General features: G+C 40.4%; 1 long non-coding RNA gene across 1 annotated transcript; it reads left to right on the top strand.

Moving 5' to 3' along the window:
* Window positions 1–9487: 9487 nt before the first annotated feature.
* On the top strand, window positions 9488–12595 carry LOC308325573. The gene is made up of 5 exons (XR_013965041.1): window positions 9488–9566; window positions 9978–10309; window positions 10521–10607; window positions 11048–11134; window positions 12422–12595. It is a non-coding gene; the product is annotated as an uncharacterized lncRNA (long non-coding RNA).
* Window positions 12596–14747: the final 2152 nt, after the last annotated feature.

The raw sequence follows: 14747 nt of genomic DNA, 5'->3' as shown, positions 1-14747 counted from the left end.
GGCAGGTGGGCGGGCAGGTGGGCAGGCAGGCAGGCAGGGGGCGGGCAGGGGGCAGGCAGGCAGGGGGCGGGCAGGGGGTGGGCAGGCAGGGGGCGGGCAGGGGGCAGGCAGGCAGGGGGCGGGCAGGGGCCGGGCAGGTGGGCAGGCAGGCAGGTGGGCGATCGGTCGGTCCAGACAGAGTTTAGTGAAGTTTTTTTTCCAGACTGTGTTCGTTGGAAGTTCCAACAGAAGGGAATAGATCGAATCCTGATTCCTGAGTCATCGTCGTCATCGTCTTTCTTTCGTTTTTTGGTCGGTAACGGATTAAGCCACACACGTACGTACGTTCGACGCGTACGCACATCGCCCCGAGGTCTACTACGTCACACCATGACGTCTCATCTACGTCTCATCTACGTCTCACCATGACGGTGTCACATTGAATGGTTGAAAAGTGTTAATCCACTCACAGAGAGGATATATTTTGTTTAGTTTTTTTTTTTTTTTTGCGTTCAAGAGGCTCGGCCAAAAAAACCACATTCCTCCTGATTCTCGAGGTCCCGAGTTTGAATCCGACTCCCTCATCATCACGTCTCTCGTTTCCTGTCTCTTAACTTCCCAAAATCAGCTAAATATAGAAAAATATCTCATATCTGACGAATAAGAACAATATCTTTGCATTGATGATGTTTTCTTTTTTTGGATCGGGTTTGGAATCAACGGTTTGTTTTGTCACCTGAACGATTGTAACGACGAAAAAAAGTGTTCATTCATTGTGAGCCGAATCTCTGTGAAGGATTTTAATGTGTCTTTTACTTGTAATCTTTTTTTTTTCCCTTTAAAAAAAAATACATTTTGTATTGAGTGATTTTCTTCAGTTAAAATAAGTGTTAAATAGCTCCATATTGTGACAGTAATCGTTGCTATATAGAGTGTGTGTTCAGGAACAGAGGTCTTGACGTCGGAATTTAAAAAGAATCCTGACAGTTTTCTGAAAGAACTCATGTTTCTATATCAGTGGTGCTCAATATTTAATGTCAAGGACCCCAAGAATTATATGTATTTGGTCGCCGACCCCCATCTGAAAATATGTAGTTCCAGGGACCGCCTCAGAAGCAAAGATTTGAGTTAAAAACGTTCGCTCAGAAAGAAATCTACCGGTATAATCAAAGATTTGCGCAACAATTTCCTGATTTAAAAAAAAAATAGCAGACCTACAAGCTCGTAGACGCTCGTAGAGCTTGTAGATCTGCTATTTTTCAATAGCTAAAGTATAATGCTTAAAACACCAAAAGGGCGTTCCCTTCCCGCCCCCAAAATGGGTTAAAACGGAAAATACATTTTCAGAAGTTCGAAACTGGGATACCACTTTCATCCAATCAGGGCAGAGAGCGCAGCCAGGATACGGATTAAACAAGTGGAATTGTGAAGAAATGAGCTGGCAACAACTATTGAAACTGGAACACTCAAAGAATTAAGCTCATAAATAGAGCTACTCTCTTTTTTTGTCACCTACCTGAAAATCTTTGTTTTTTTTTCCTGTTCAACCCATTCTGGGCGGGAACCCTTTTTGGTGTTTTAACTAAACACTATGTTATACTTTAGCCATTAGAAAATAGCAGATCTACAAGCTCATAGCGTGCCACCGAGTGCCGTGCTACGAGCTTGTAGGTCTGCTATTTTAGAAAAATGGTAAAAATGCGGCACAAATCTTTTTATTTATATATACTTTCAGAGTGAACGTTTTTTTTATTTCGACGTCAGGCCTAAATTAAAGTTAAAGAGTTGGAGACCTCTGTTACTGAACACACACTATAGCAGTGATTACTGCCAGATAGAGGGATTCAAATTTTAACAAAATGTTTTGTTTTAACCAAAAGGATATCTCTTGCAGTACCTTTAACCCATTCTGAACGGGAACCCATTTTGGTGTCAGCATCATGTTATGCTTTAGCTATTGAAAAATAGCAGATCTACAAGCTCATAGCGCGCCACCGAGTGGCGCGCTACGAGCTTGTAGGTCTGCTATTTTTTGAAAAATCGAAGAACGACTGACATTTTTAGAATCTGCTCTCAGGTCAGAATGGGTTCATCAGACCAGTGTGTGTCCAGTGGAAACCTCGTATGAATCTGATCTCAGGTCAGAATGGGTTAACCCATTCAACGGCACAGACTTTAACTTTGTTTCTGGGTTTCACATCATGTGATTTTCTTCTGTTCTGAATCACCATTAAGTATTACACGCTGTCCTCACCACCATGATGTCATCATACAGAATTAAAAGCCTCAATAAATCAATCAAGAAAAATAAATGTCCATGACAGAAAAGTCCAGTGTTCGCGTGTGTGCGTGTACGACTTGTCTTTTATGTTAGCCTGGGTTATATTCAAAATATTGTCTATATACATACAGTAACATTCATGAATCCACTTGCTGACCATTTTCTTTACATTAACATCTTCTGGCAGAAATTGTCAAAAACTTTCCTTGTGCTTTCCGTGACATGTGACCTGTCGAACTAGGGGGTTTTCACAAAATGCACTCCTTATTGGGCTAAAAACGGCCATAGACGTGCCCTCGTCAAAGTTGCCCAGGCCTGATGCAGAGCCAGTTTATACAAGGCGCTTTACATATATTAATGATCAATATATCAATGATCAGAGATTTTTTTTAGGTTTTCACCCCTTTTTTCATATTGAGGGGGTCCTTTATTTATTACATTAACATTGTCAATAGAGGCTCTACAGCACTGGGTCCCCAACCATTTCATGTCGAGGACCCCCAACTCGACACTCATTAGCTCCACGGACCACCTCCCCATTAGAATATATATGCCAGGGACCCCCTAATTACAGCTCTAACAGTGATTTCCAACCATTTCCAATTCAATTCAAGGACCTCCCATGACATGCATTAGTCTACGGATCCCCGTTTAATGGCATTTCTATTTCTGGGATCCCCAATTTATGTTGTAAAATCAATGTTGATGTATAACTCTGCGGGTCCATTTGGTTCGATGTGTTACACTCTCAGAGTTACAGACCCATAAGGGTCCATTTGGTTCCATTTGTACACTCTCAGAGTTACAGACCCATAAGGGTCCATTTGGTTCCATTTGTACACTCTCAGAGTTACAGACCTGTAAGGGTCCATTTGGTTCCATTTGTACACTCTCAGAGTTACAAACCCATAAGGGTCCATTTGGTTCCATGCGTTACACTCTCAGAGTTACAGACCCATAAGGGTCCATTTGGTTCCATGTGTTACACTCTCAGAGTTACAGACCCATAAGGGTCCATTTGGTTCCATGTGTTACACTCTCAGAGTTACAGACCCGTAAGGGTCCATTTGGTTCCATTTGTACACTCTCAGAGTTACAGACCCGTAAGGGTCCATTTGGTTCCATGTGTACACTCTCAGAGTTACAGACCCATAAGGGTCCATTTGGTTCCATGTGTTACACTCTCAGAGTTACAGACCCGTAAGGGTCCATTTGGTTCCATGTGTACACTCTCAGAGTTACAGACCCATAAGGGTCCATTTGGTTCCATGTGTACACTCTCAGAGTTACAGACCCATAAGGGTCCATTTGGTTCCATGTGTACACTCTCAGAGTTACAGACCCATAAGGGTCCATTTGGTGCCAAACTATATCATTATAGCTGGGGACCCCCTGGAACTGCCTCAAGTCCCCGGACTTTGGGAACCAGTGATCTATGGGGCAGATGTGTTACGTAGCCAACAGTGCCACCCTGTGGACGTTAGTGGATGTGCTGCTGCCATGTGAGACATGTTGGCTAATACAATTTAACAGTTTGCAGAATTGCAGTACATTTCAAGCACAGACTCAATACAAAGACTGTTAACTGTGAGTGGACGACCCAATTAAGCATTACACTTGTTTACAACAGGGTCCACCTTGTTCAATTCATCAAAACATTTAAAGACATACAAATATACACTTTATAGCTAAAGAACAGAACAGGAATTCATCATATAGGAAGCAAAAAGGGAAAAGATACATATACAGTGAGGGGAAATGGGTTGGAAATAAAACAAATTATTTCTTACTTCCTTCACATGCGCTGTAGGGAGGCACCGGAACCGAATACCATAATATAGGAAACAATACAGAATATGATTAATATTCTATAATATATCTTTCTTCCTACCATTGCTGTCATGTCCTTACCTTAAAGCTACGTGATTTATGGCAAAAGAAAATGGTTATGGCAAAACTTAACTTAAATAATAATCAGTATTACGGGTCTATATAAAACATTGATTCAGCTCATTAATTGCATACACTATTTGGTGATATATGTTCTGCCTATTCGGGCCGAAACCGAATAGGCAGATTTTTTAAATATACGCAAGTATGGTACTCTTAATGGATGTACACATTAGTATGCATTATGTACATGGATGTACACATAGTCACCGTTGTGATTTACTGTCACACAAATGACTGATTAATGATTTCATGATTTAATTGTGGGGTTTTTTTTGTCATTGAATGTTATTATAATAACGGAATAAATAAAATGTATTTATAAAGCGCTTTTGGAAAACGGTGTTCACAAAGTGCTTTAAGGGTGACAATATATAAAGAACATCCAACAACAAACCATTACAATTCATAGATAAGAAAATAAAACAAAACATATTGGAACTGTAGGACTCGGAGCCATCTTATTTGATTTGACATATTCGTGACCAAATGGCGCCCCGCACTGGTTGCCTTGAGAAATGGCACCATGGTTCCCTTTAATTAAGCCACAGGCCCACAGCTGTGGGGAGAAAGACGCCAGTATAGACACACATTTCAACAGCTCGCACGCAACGCACAAACAGCGCAGTTTTTTAGACCTTTATTTAGTTTATGTCTGGAGCCTGTTCTTGTTTTGTTTGCCCCGTTTATTTTGAAACCATTACACTCACACGACACAAACTCCTACCATAATATCACTGTTGCAGTCACTCATCATCAATCACCATCGACAAACAACTACAAGTGAGTAAACAACAAGACGCCCAAGTCCCAAAGTGTGAGCACGTTGTTAAACCGTATATCTCTGGTGATAAAAGAAAGAAGGGCATATTGTATTGGCCCTATACATTCAAGTTGAAATCTTTACTCTGATAGGACACAAGTATTGAAATTGGATCGATTGGAAGGATCTAACCATAATGGATGTGTTCTAAATACGGACGTCACGTCACGTTTTACTGATGTCTGTAAATGAAGCGGATGAATTACTCCAGTATGAAATAGGCCTATCCGTGTGTTTGCTAATACAAAAACAGCTTAATTGATATAAGCATCAAAGCAATATTTTAAGTACTTTTTATTAGCAAGTGCATTCCATAGCGCTGGACCACACATGGACATCATAAACCTTCGACGGGAACAGTTCCTATGTATGTAGTAAAAGATTATATGAAAGAAATAAAATATTTAACTGGTTTATATTTTACAATTTTAGTTATAGATGGCAAGTATAATGTTAAGGAATATTTGTCTTATTAGCCAGAGATCCTTTTAAAATTACTGTGAGTGATATGGTCAGCTTCTGATGTCTTTCTTTCTTTCTAGATGTAGATGGAGATGACCGTAGATGCTGCTGGAACACTGAACCTGGTCTCCTGTGTGAACCACCCCATCCTGACTGCTAAGATGTCCATGTGGACATTATGAGTGTTTGTATAGAGAGAAGCATGGCTGAAGAGCTTCACATATCAGTCGTTTCTCGCTGCTGCCAAAGTCAAATTGTGATATCTGTAGTGTTTAGTTCATGGCCGCTTATGAGATGTAGATATAAGTACACCTGACTGGTGGAAATAGCCTTGTGATACATACTGGGTGTGCTCTTTGGTTGTTCCACAAACTCACTAAAAGATGCACAAAATCACACAAATCAAGGGATGTCCGACAGTCAGTGTTGGATATTGTCCAACTCCTAATTGCCGATATCAACGGATACCGATATATATATATATAAATATATTATATGCAGGCTTTTTCCAGTGGTGGAAACATAACTCAAACTTTTTACTTAAATAAAAGTAGGCAATACTCCAATATAGAAATACTCCGTTACAATTCAACATGTACTCGAGTAAAGGTACAAAGGTTTTGGTATAAAATGTACTTAAAATACCAAAAGTAATTATTAATAATTACTCATTATGCAAAATGTCTCATCTAAAATGATCTAATCTCTCATCTCAAGTTTTCAAATGTATAAAAATATTTTGAAAATAGCAGATCTACAAGATCACATGTGTCTTATTGTATTGTGAGCTTGTAGATGTTTTTAATGTAAAAGAATAAATAAAGTAAAATTAAGGGTTAGGGTTATTCATTTTTAATGCCTTTATCGGCCGATAATATCGGACATCCCTAACAAAAACATATATCAAACGTGTCAATACATTTCAAAGAATGCCACAAGTGGCACTAAAACTTCACCAATAAATAAAGAAACATCCACATTATTAAATGCCACAAAGGTTTGCCGAAAAAATTACAAAAAATAAGTTTCTTAAACATCTTCTGCCGTATGTCCATAGAACTTCAGCTCTGTTGCAGCAAGCCAGTACAATGTGTCATTGTCTAGGTCACCTAAGCCACGATCACCATTCGGTGGCCGGTATTTGGGGCAAATGGTCATTACGTGTTCCACAGTCTGTAGTGGATCCTCGCATTCACAGTGGGCACTGTCCGAGATGTCCCACTTCTGCTTTGAAGGTTGTCCACTCCTTGCAGGGGAGGTGCTGGCAAAGAACATAATTGGGGTCCTCAATGTATTCCACTGGTCCCTCTGTCTTGCCTTCACCCAGGATGCCTTGGAGGTGTCAGCTGGTGTTGTGTGGAGCAGTTCCTGGGCCTGTGTGGCAAAGGGGCACAGTGACTTGAGGCACGTGTGCTGTGGCAAAGGTCGCCGTGACTTGGTGTGTGTGTGTGTGTGTGTGTGTGTGTGTGTGTGTGTGTGTGTGTGTGTGTGTGTGTTGTGGCAAAGGGCACTGTGACTTGAGGCACGTGTGCTGTGGTGTCTCTGACGACCTTGTGGAGGAGATGGCTGGGATTCACTCAGCTGTGCCTTCTCAGTGAGGGCCAGCGTGGCTGCTTCTCGTCTGACCTCTGTTGGAGTGATTCCAGCGAGAACAGGCAGGCAGTTTGTTTGGGGTGGCCCATCCGGTGTTGAGGGCAGCATCCAGCTTCTTGACATGAGAGCTACGGCTCCAGACTGGGACACAGTACTCGGGTCGTCTGCATAGCCATACTTCATTGATGTTGTTGCAGGGAGGTCGTGGATGTAGCTGTTAGTGTTGAACAGCAGTTACTGGTGTGGAACCGAAAAGCTTCACAAACATGCCAAAGAATTCTAGTTTTGAATCTTTTTAATCTAGTTTATTTTCAAATAAATTTGTTTTGACTGTTTTGTGAAGCAACTTTGGGTACCTTGAAAAGTGCTATATAAATTGTAAGTATTATAAAAAAACAGACAGACCCAGCAATTGTCGCCACACAGACATCACAAATTCCTTTTGGCAGCAGCAACAAGTGAGTGATGTGTAAAGCCATTCATAGACTAACAACCATGTCTTCATTCCAGATGCTGCGAGGCTCAACCGGAGCCCCTACAGGTGGACATCTGCAGTTCTCGCTGTCCATGGATGAATCTGCATGGGGGGCTCTGAAGGCGGCTCAAAGTAAGAAACCACTTAGACTTTTCTATTACTGTGAGTGGTATGGTCGGCTTCTGTTTTAAATGTTCTCTATACATTTTGTGTATGATGTGAAAGGACACAATGTACGTATATCTGGCTCTTGGTCACTTAAATTAATCTTTCGTTCTTTCTTTCTTAGGGTGGATGGGTCGTGGTAGACGTCGTGGAAGGACAGAGATCCGTTCCAAAGCTTCCCTCCCGGGGGGTTTCCTCTGAGGACTTCTGATGAGCTGTGAGTAGGAATATTTCTTGTTGGGATGGATATCTGTTGTACTGTTATGGTACGAAGTATAGCATGGCAGTATGATTCCTCCTAGTGGCACTGGTTGAATGTCTGTCAGCTCTCCAAGCTAATCAAAGTCTTAATGACTTTTTTTAACCACTTCAACCCCAGCATCTCTATTCTGGGGGGAGCGTTCAGCCAAATTAGCAGATCTACAAGCTCACACCGCGTTGCAACGTGTTGTGAGCTTGTAGATCTGCTATGTTTGGCAAATCAATTTGTGTAGAGTGAAATCGGAGCATATACCAAATGCTCTCTTTAAAGGTCTGTTTTATCAAATCTATAGCGGGTTTAAGTGGTTCTGAATATGCAGCTCAACAAAAGCTAATTTGGTCCTTATTTCTTTCTTTCTTAGGACGGAGATCTGTGTAGATGCCGGAGGACTTTGGACCTGGGCCTGCCCGGTGAGGAACCGCACAGTAAGAACCGCTCTAGGCCTTTCACGATTATGAGGTTTCTTTTTACTGGACGATTATTGTCTCTCAAATAAATTGCAATTAAATATTTAAGTATGGCCCGGATGGTTAGCTCAACTGTCTGGGCACCTATGCTGCCAAGCCAGCCGGATGGGCGTGCTGCGGGTTCGACTCCCGACGGCCTTTGCCGCGTGTCACTCCCCATCTCTTCCCCCTTTCCTGTCTATATACTGTTCACTATCGGTAAAGGCATAAAAAGCCCCAAAACCAACATGAGGGCTACGGCTCCAGACTGGGGCACAGTACTCAGCGGTGGGGAACACCAGAGCCTCGGTACCGGCTGGACGCCGTATCGGTGCGGCACAGGCGGTGGTCTTTCTCTTGACGCTGTCAGGTGTTGTTTAAAGGACAATGTTCTGTCCAGCTTCACCGCAAGATATGATGGGGAGGAGCGGGACTGTAAAAACACCCTATGACCCTAATTGATCACGTCTTGGAATTTCAACAATTTAGGCAGTTCTCACATCCAGAGTGACTTACAGTAAGCAACAACACATAGTAATACATCAAATTCATAAACAATTCAAGAATAAGAAGTATAGACTATCCAGACTATTGGCAGCAACAACAAGGGAGTGATGTGCGAAGCTCTTTTCTATGAAGCCATTCATAGACGATAACGGCCATGTCTTTCTTCCAGATGTACTGCAGGTCTCTCCAGGAATCTGCATTCCTCTGAAGACGACTCAAAGTAAGACCCTGTTAGGCCTGTCAAAAAGAACCCTAACTGAAACGTTTATTACTGTAAGTGATATGTTTAGCTTCTGTTTAAATGTTCTCTATAAATAAAAGTTTTATGTATATATATGTTGTGACAGGATAGAATATATATCTGGCTCTTGGTCACTCTAATCAATCTTTCTTTGTTAGGATGAAGATCGCGGTAGACGTCGCTGGAACGCGGCTGCTGGACAGGGAGTGCGCACACACACACACACACACACACACACACACATACACACACATATGCTAATTTGGTGTGTTTTTTTTTTTCTTTGTTAGAATGGAGATCTGATGTTCCCTGGACAGAGATCCGTTCCAAAGCACCCCCCCCCCCCCCCCCCGGGGGCTTCCTCAGAGGACTCTGATGAGCTGTGAGTAGGAATAGTTCTTGCTTGTTTCTGAGGATGGATAACTGCTTTTGTACTGTTATGGTACGAAGAATGGCATCATTTACAGTAATCCAAATGTTTTAAATATTTTAGGATAAATCTAAATGACTCTGCACAGTCAATATCTCATATCATGAGCGTTCCTCTTGGTCTTTGTAACAACTTGAATACAAATTACAAAAGATGTTGAGGACTGTACATGTGTTGATGCCTCCTAGTGGCACTCTGGTTGAATGTCTGTCAGCTTTCCAAGCTAATTAAAGTCTTAATGACACTTTTGCTAACCACTTCAACCCCAGCATCCCTATTCCGTTCAGCAAAAATAGCAGATCTACAAGCTCACACTGCAACGTGTTGTGAGCTTGTAGAGCTAATGGTTTCTTTCTCTCTCAGGATGGAGATCATAGACACAGCTGGAGGCTGGAGCCTCTAGAGATGGAGATCTGCAGGTCTGTCCATGGATGGGAGGACGGAGGACGGAGATCTGGGTAGACGCTGGAGGACTTCGGACCTGGGCCTGGATGGATGGGAGGACGGAGGACAGATCTGGGTAGACGCTGGAGGACTTCGGACCTGGGCCTGGATGGATGGGAGGACGGAGGACAGATCTGGGTAGACGCTGGAGGACTTCGGACCTGGGCCTGGATGGATGGGAGGACGGAGGACAGATCTGGGTAGACGCTGGAGGACTTCGGACCTGGGCCTTCTCAGTGAGGAACTCAACGGTACGAACCGCTTTAGGGTTAGGCTTTTTTTATTTATTAGGCTTCGTAAAAAGCCAATAATCGTCCGTTGCCGATAATTGGTCGATCCCTATTCTTAAACGTTACTGTAAGTGCATGTGTATGTTGTGACAGGACACGCACACACACACACACACACACACACACACACAGAAAAGCTAATTTGGGGTGTGTGTCTTTCGTTCTTTGTTAGAATGGAGATCTCAGCCGATGCCCGAGATCCGGAGCTTTCCCCGCTGAGGACTTCTGGGTCGCTGGGAGGCTCGGACGCAGCTAGAAGGTTCGGTAGACGCCACTGGAACCTGTTTAAGCCTGTCAGAATTTAAGGTTTTATAATGGCCGATTTTAATTGTCGCTCAAATAAATTACAAGTAACAATTTAATTGCGTCATACTAACATTCTAAATAAAACTTTGGCTTTTGTAGGCTTTGTAAACAAAAAGCTGCACATGGCATAATTCAATAACTTTATACACTAAAAAAAGAAGTAAATTACAAAGTGACACATTTAGAGCTTGTAGATCGGTTGCTTGCATTATTTCTTTAAAATGTTTGACAATATATGAACATTTTCAACATGGAGACGATTATGACTAATCTCTAAAAAAGTATCTCAAATACTTGGCGATTAGGTAATTGTGACAGGCCTAAATCCTTCTAGTTGTGTTTTTTTATATCATGTTCTGTAATCAGTTAGGGTTGACTATAGACTTTTTTTAGGAACAAGATCATCATGCCGGTGAAGAGCACGTTTCTAGCCGATGGAGCAACTATTTCTGATCACCTTTGGAGTTACATCACAGCAAGGTAACTATACAACACACGCACACACACTATGATCATGACATGAGCTTGTGACTGCAACTTGTTCCTGTTCGCAGATGACTCGGCACTGCTAGTCTCGGACAGGAACAAACTGCAGGTTGAAAAGGCCCTCAGCTCTGAACTCGGTAGAATCTGCACCTGGCTCGCTGATAACAAACTATCTTTACACCTGGGGAAAACTGAATCCATTCTCTTTGGATCTAATAGTAATCTCAGCAAGGCAAATGGCTTCTTGGTTAGAGTTGGTGACAATGTTATCACACGTAAAGATTAAATTACCTACCTAGGTTCCATCCTGGAGGCTAATCTTTCCGGTGATAAAATGGCCACCAACGTAATCAAAAAAGTCAACCAAAGAACAAGATTCCTTTACAGGATCTCCTCACTGGTCAACAAAAACACCCTGAAGACCTTAACAGGAGCCCTCGTACAAGGTTTCTTTGACTATGCATGCACCTCAAAGGCCCTTAAAACAAGGCTCCAGACCTCCCAAAACAAACTGGTCAGGCTCCTACTTGGCCTCACCCCCCGAACCTACCTCACTCCAGCCCACTTTGACAGGCTGAAATGGCTTAGGGTCAACGACAGAGTACAGCATCTTGCAATGGGTCTGGTCCACAAGATTCGATACACCACCAAGATACCCATGTACCTGTCTAGATACTTCCTTTATGTTAACGAAGTCCACACCCACAACACCAGAGGGAGTGCAACGAACCATGTACAACCCAGATTCGGCACAAACAAGGGACTAAATTATTTTCACTCCTATGCCACCAAAATGTGGAACGCCCTACCAACAGTCATTAAGACATGTGAATCCCTGGACTCCCTTTTTCCCCTCACTGTATAAGTTTATTTTCCCTTTTTACCTCCTTTATGATGAATTCCTGTTCTGTTCTTTGACTATATAGAAGTGTCTTATTTGTACGTCTCTAAATGTTTTGATGAATTGAACATGGTGGACCCTCTTGTAAACAAGTGTAATGCTTAATTCATAATAATAATAATAAAACTTTATTTGTATAGCACCTTTCATGACATGAAATGCAGCTCAAAGTGCTTTACAGAGAAATGGAGGATAAAAGAAAAGCATTAAAAACAAGCAGTAATGCAGTGAGGACAATTGGGTCGTCCACTTACAGTTAACAGTCTTTGTATTGAGTTTGTGCTTGACATGTACTGTAATTCTGCAAACTGTTAATAAATATTTCAATCACTATTGTTTTATGAACAAAGTAGTAATGAGCATTTCTTTCTTTTCTTTAGGACGTTGCTGGTCTCCAGTGTGGCTCCATCTGGAGGTCACCAGGGTTCTGAGTCACTCAGATCCTGACTGGTAGTGGTGATATGTAGATGTGATCAATCAGGGCTCTTTGAAAATAATAAACAATAAAATAATAAACCAATATAAATAACTAGATAATATAAATAAATGGATAAAACGAACGATAAAAAAATAGATTATAGTAAAATAAAAGTAAATTAAAATAGGAAAATAAAAGTAAATTAAAATGGTAAATAAAATTAGTAATACATAAAATAAAATTAGTAATTGCATAGTAATGGATAAATATATATATAATAAACATATATAAATATAATTGGTAATATAGACTAATACATAAAATAAATTAAATTATCAATATAGTAATGCATAAAATTAGTAATGCATAAAATAAATAAATGCATAAAAAATAAAATTAGTAATAACAGTAATACATAAAACAAATACAATTTGTAATGCATGAAGTAAAATTAGTAATACATCAAATAAATACAATTGGTAAAATAGTGATAAAATTAGTAATAACATAGTAATATATAAAATACAATTAATACATAAAATAAATTAAATTACTTTGTTATAGAATGACTTAAAAAAACAAATAAAAATCAATCACATCTACATATCACAACCAGGCTATATTGCCAGCAGGCAGGTGGACTGTAGACTCACTACAGCTGTCGCAATGTGGTGTACTGTATTTTGACCCAACTGGCCTCCAAGGAGAGGCGAGCATGGAGCCGGACATCTGATGATACACGAGAAGACGCCATAGTCAAAAAAAAATGTAATAAAAGTAATGTTTCATGTTGATTGTAATTTATTCATGATGCCATATATCTGTAAATATTAATTATTTTCTTGTTAATAAATTATTGCATTTATACCCGGGTGTCTGTTATGGGTCCATTACCCTTAGATCAAATGGTTCATAACAAGGATGAGGAATATTTATTTATAGTTAATGGATTTTACAGATTTAGACCATCTAAAACCTAGCCGAAGGTTTTCTGAAAACCTTCAAATTCTTATTTAAACAATAAATAAAGGATGTAGACGGGTGGATCCCGGCATGAATGGTATAACGTATAGGTTTCACCAGGTCTAAATGGGCTAAAAGGAGGCCTCAGGTCTTCAAATGAAGTGTGGAAAGCTGAAGGAGTTGATGGACCTCCAATGTAAACAAGTCTTTAATAATGCTTTTCTGGGTTTTATCAGAGCTTGTGTTGAACTGGGCTCTTTCTACAAACTGTTAATGACTGTCACTTTTAGGCCAACACTTCCCTCTAGTGGTTACTCGGAGTAATGACAGCCTTACGCGTTTCATATTTAATAAATGCATTAATACTACACAGTACATACTGCTACAAATATGTTTGTTTTCTTTAACCAGGCAGAACAAAAAATGTAAATAAATATAATTTAACAATCTAATTTGATCTAGTTTATAACTAGTTATTAGTTAATACAATAAATAATAGACTGTGTTTTTTTTCTTAAATAAATATAATTTAAAATGTATTAATGAATAGAACTACCGGTAGTTTGAACTTAATAGAACAACTAGTTATAAGTTAATACAATAAATAATACTAGACTATGTTTATTTTTTTAAACCAGGCAGAACAAATGTAATAAAATATTTATCTATTTTAATAGGACAATTAGTTATTTTTATTATTAATCAATAATAGGGCCAGACGAATTTTTGATGAATTGAACAATGTGGACCCTGTTGTAAACAAGTGTAAGGCTTAATTGGGTCGTCCACTCACAGTTAACAGTCTTTGTATTGAGTTTGTGCTTGAAATGTACTGTAATTCTGCAAACTGTTAATAAAGATTTCAATCAATCAATCAAAGACCCATTTGAGCCACGGACCACCATCTGATGACATTTAGCCTCTCATCACGGACCACCATCTGATGACATTTAGCCTCTCATCACGGACCACCATCTGATGACATTTAGCCTCTCATCACGGACCACCATCTGATGACATTTAGCCTCTCATCACGGACCACCATCTGATGACATTTAGCCTCTCATCACGGACCACCATCTGATGACATTTAGCCTCTCATATATCACGGACCACCATCTGATGACATTAACCAAAACTTCCACATTCTCTAATTATACCTTCTTTAAAATATTAAACTGATTGTTCCGCGACGCGGACCACCGGTTGTTACGTCATCGTTTCCATGGCGACGGAGAAAGAGTTATTCAAAAAGCCGTGACGTCACCCATCTCCCATCATCCTTAGCGGCGGAGACCAATTGAATGTTCGATAGAAAGAAAAAA

This window comes from Protomyctophum bolini (genome assembly GCF_963924005.1).
Source record: "Protomyctophum bolini genome assembly, chromosome: 12".
In the NCBI taxonomy this organism is placed as follows: Eukaryota; Metazoa; Chordata; class Actinopteri; order Myctophiformes; family Myctophidae; genus Protomyctophum; species Protomyctophum bolini.
The sequence above is the reverse complement of the archived record's forward strand: the minus strand, read 5'-3'. Positions and strand labels throughout refer to the sequence as shown.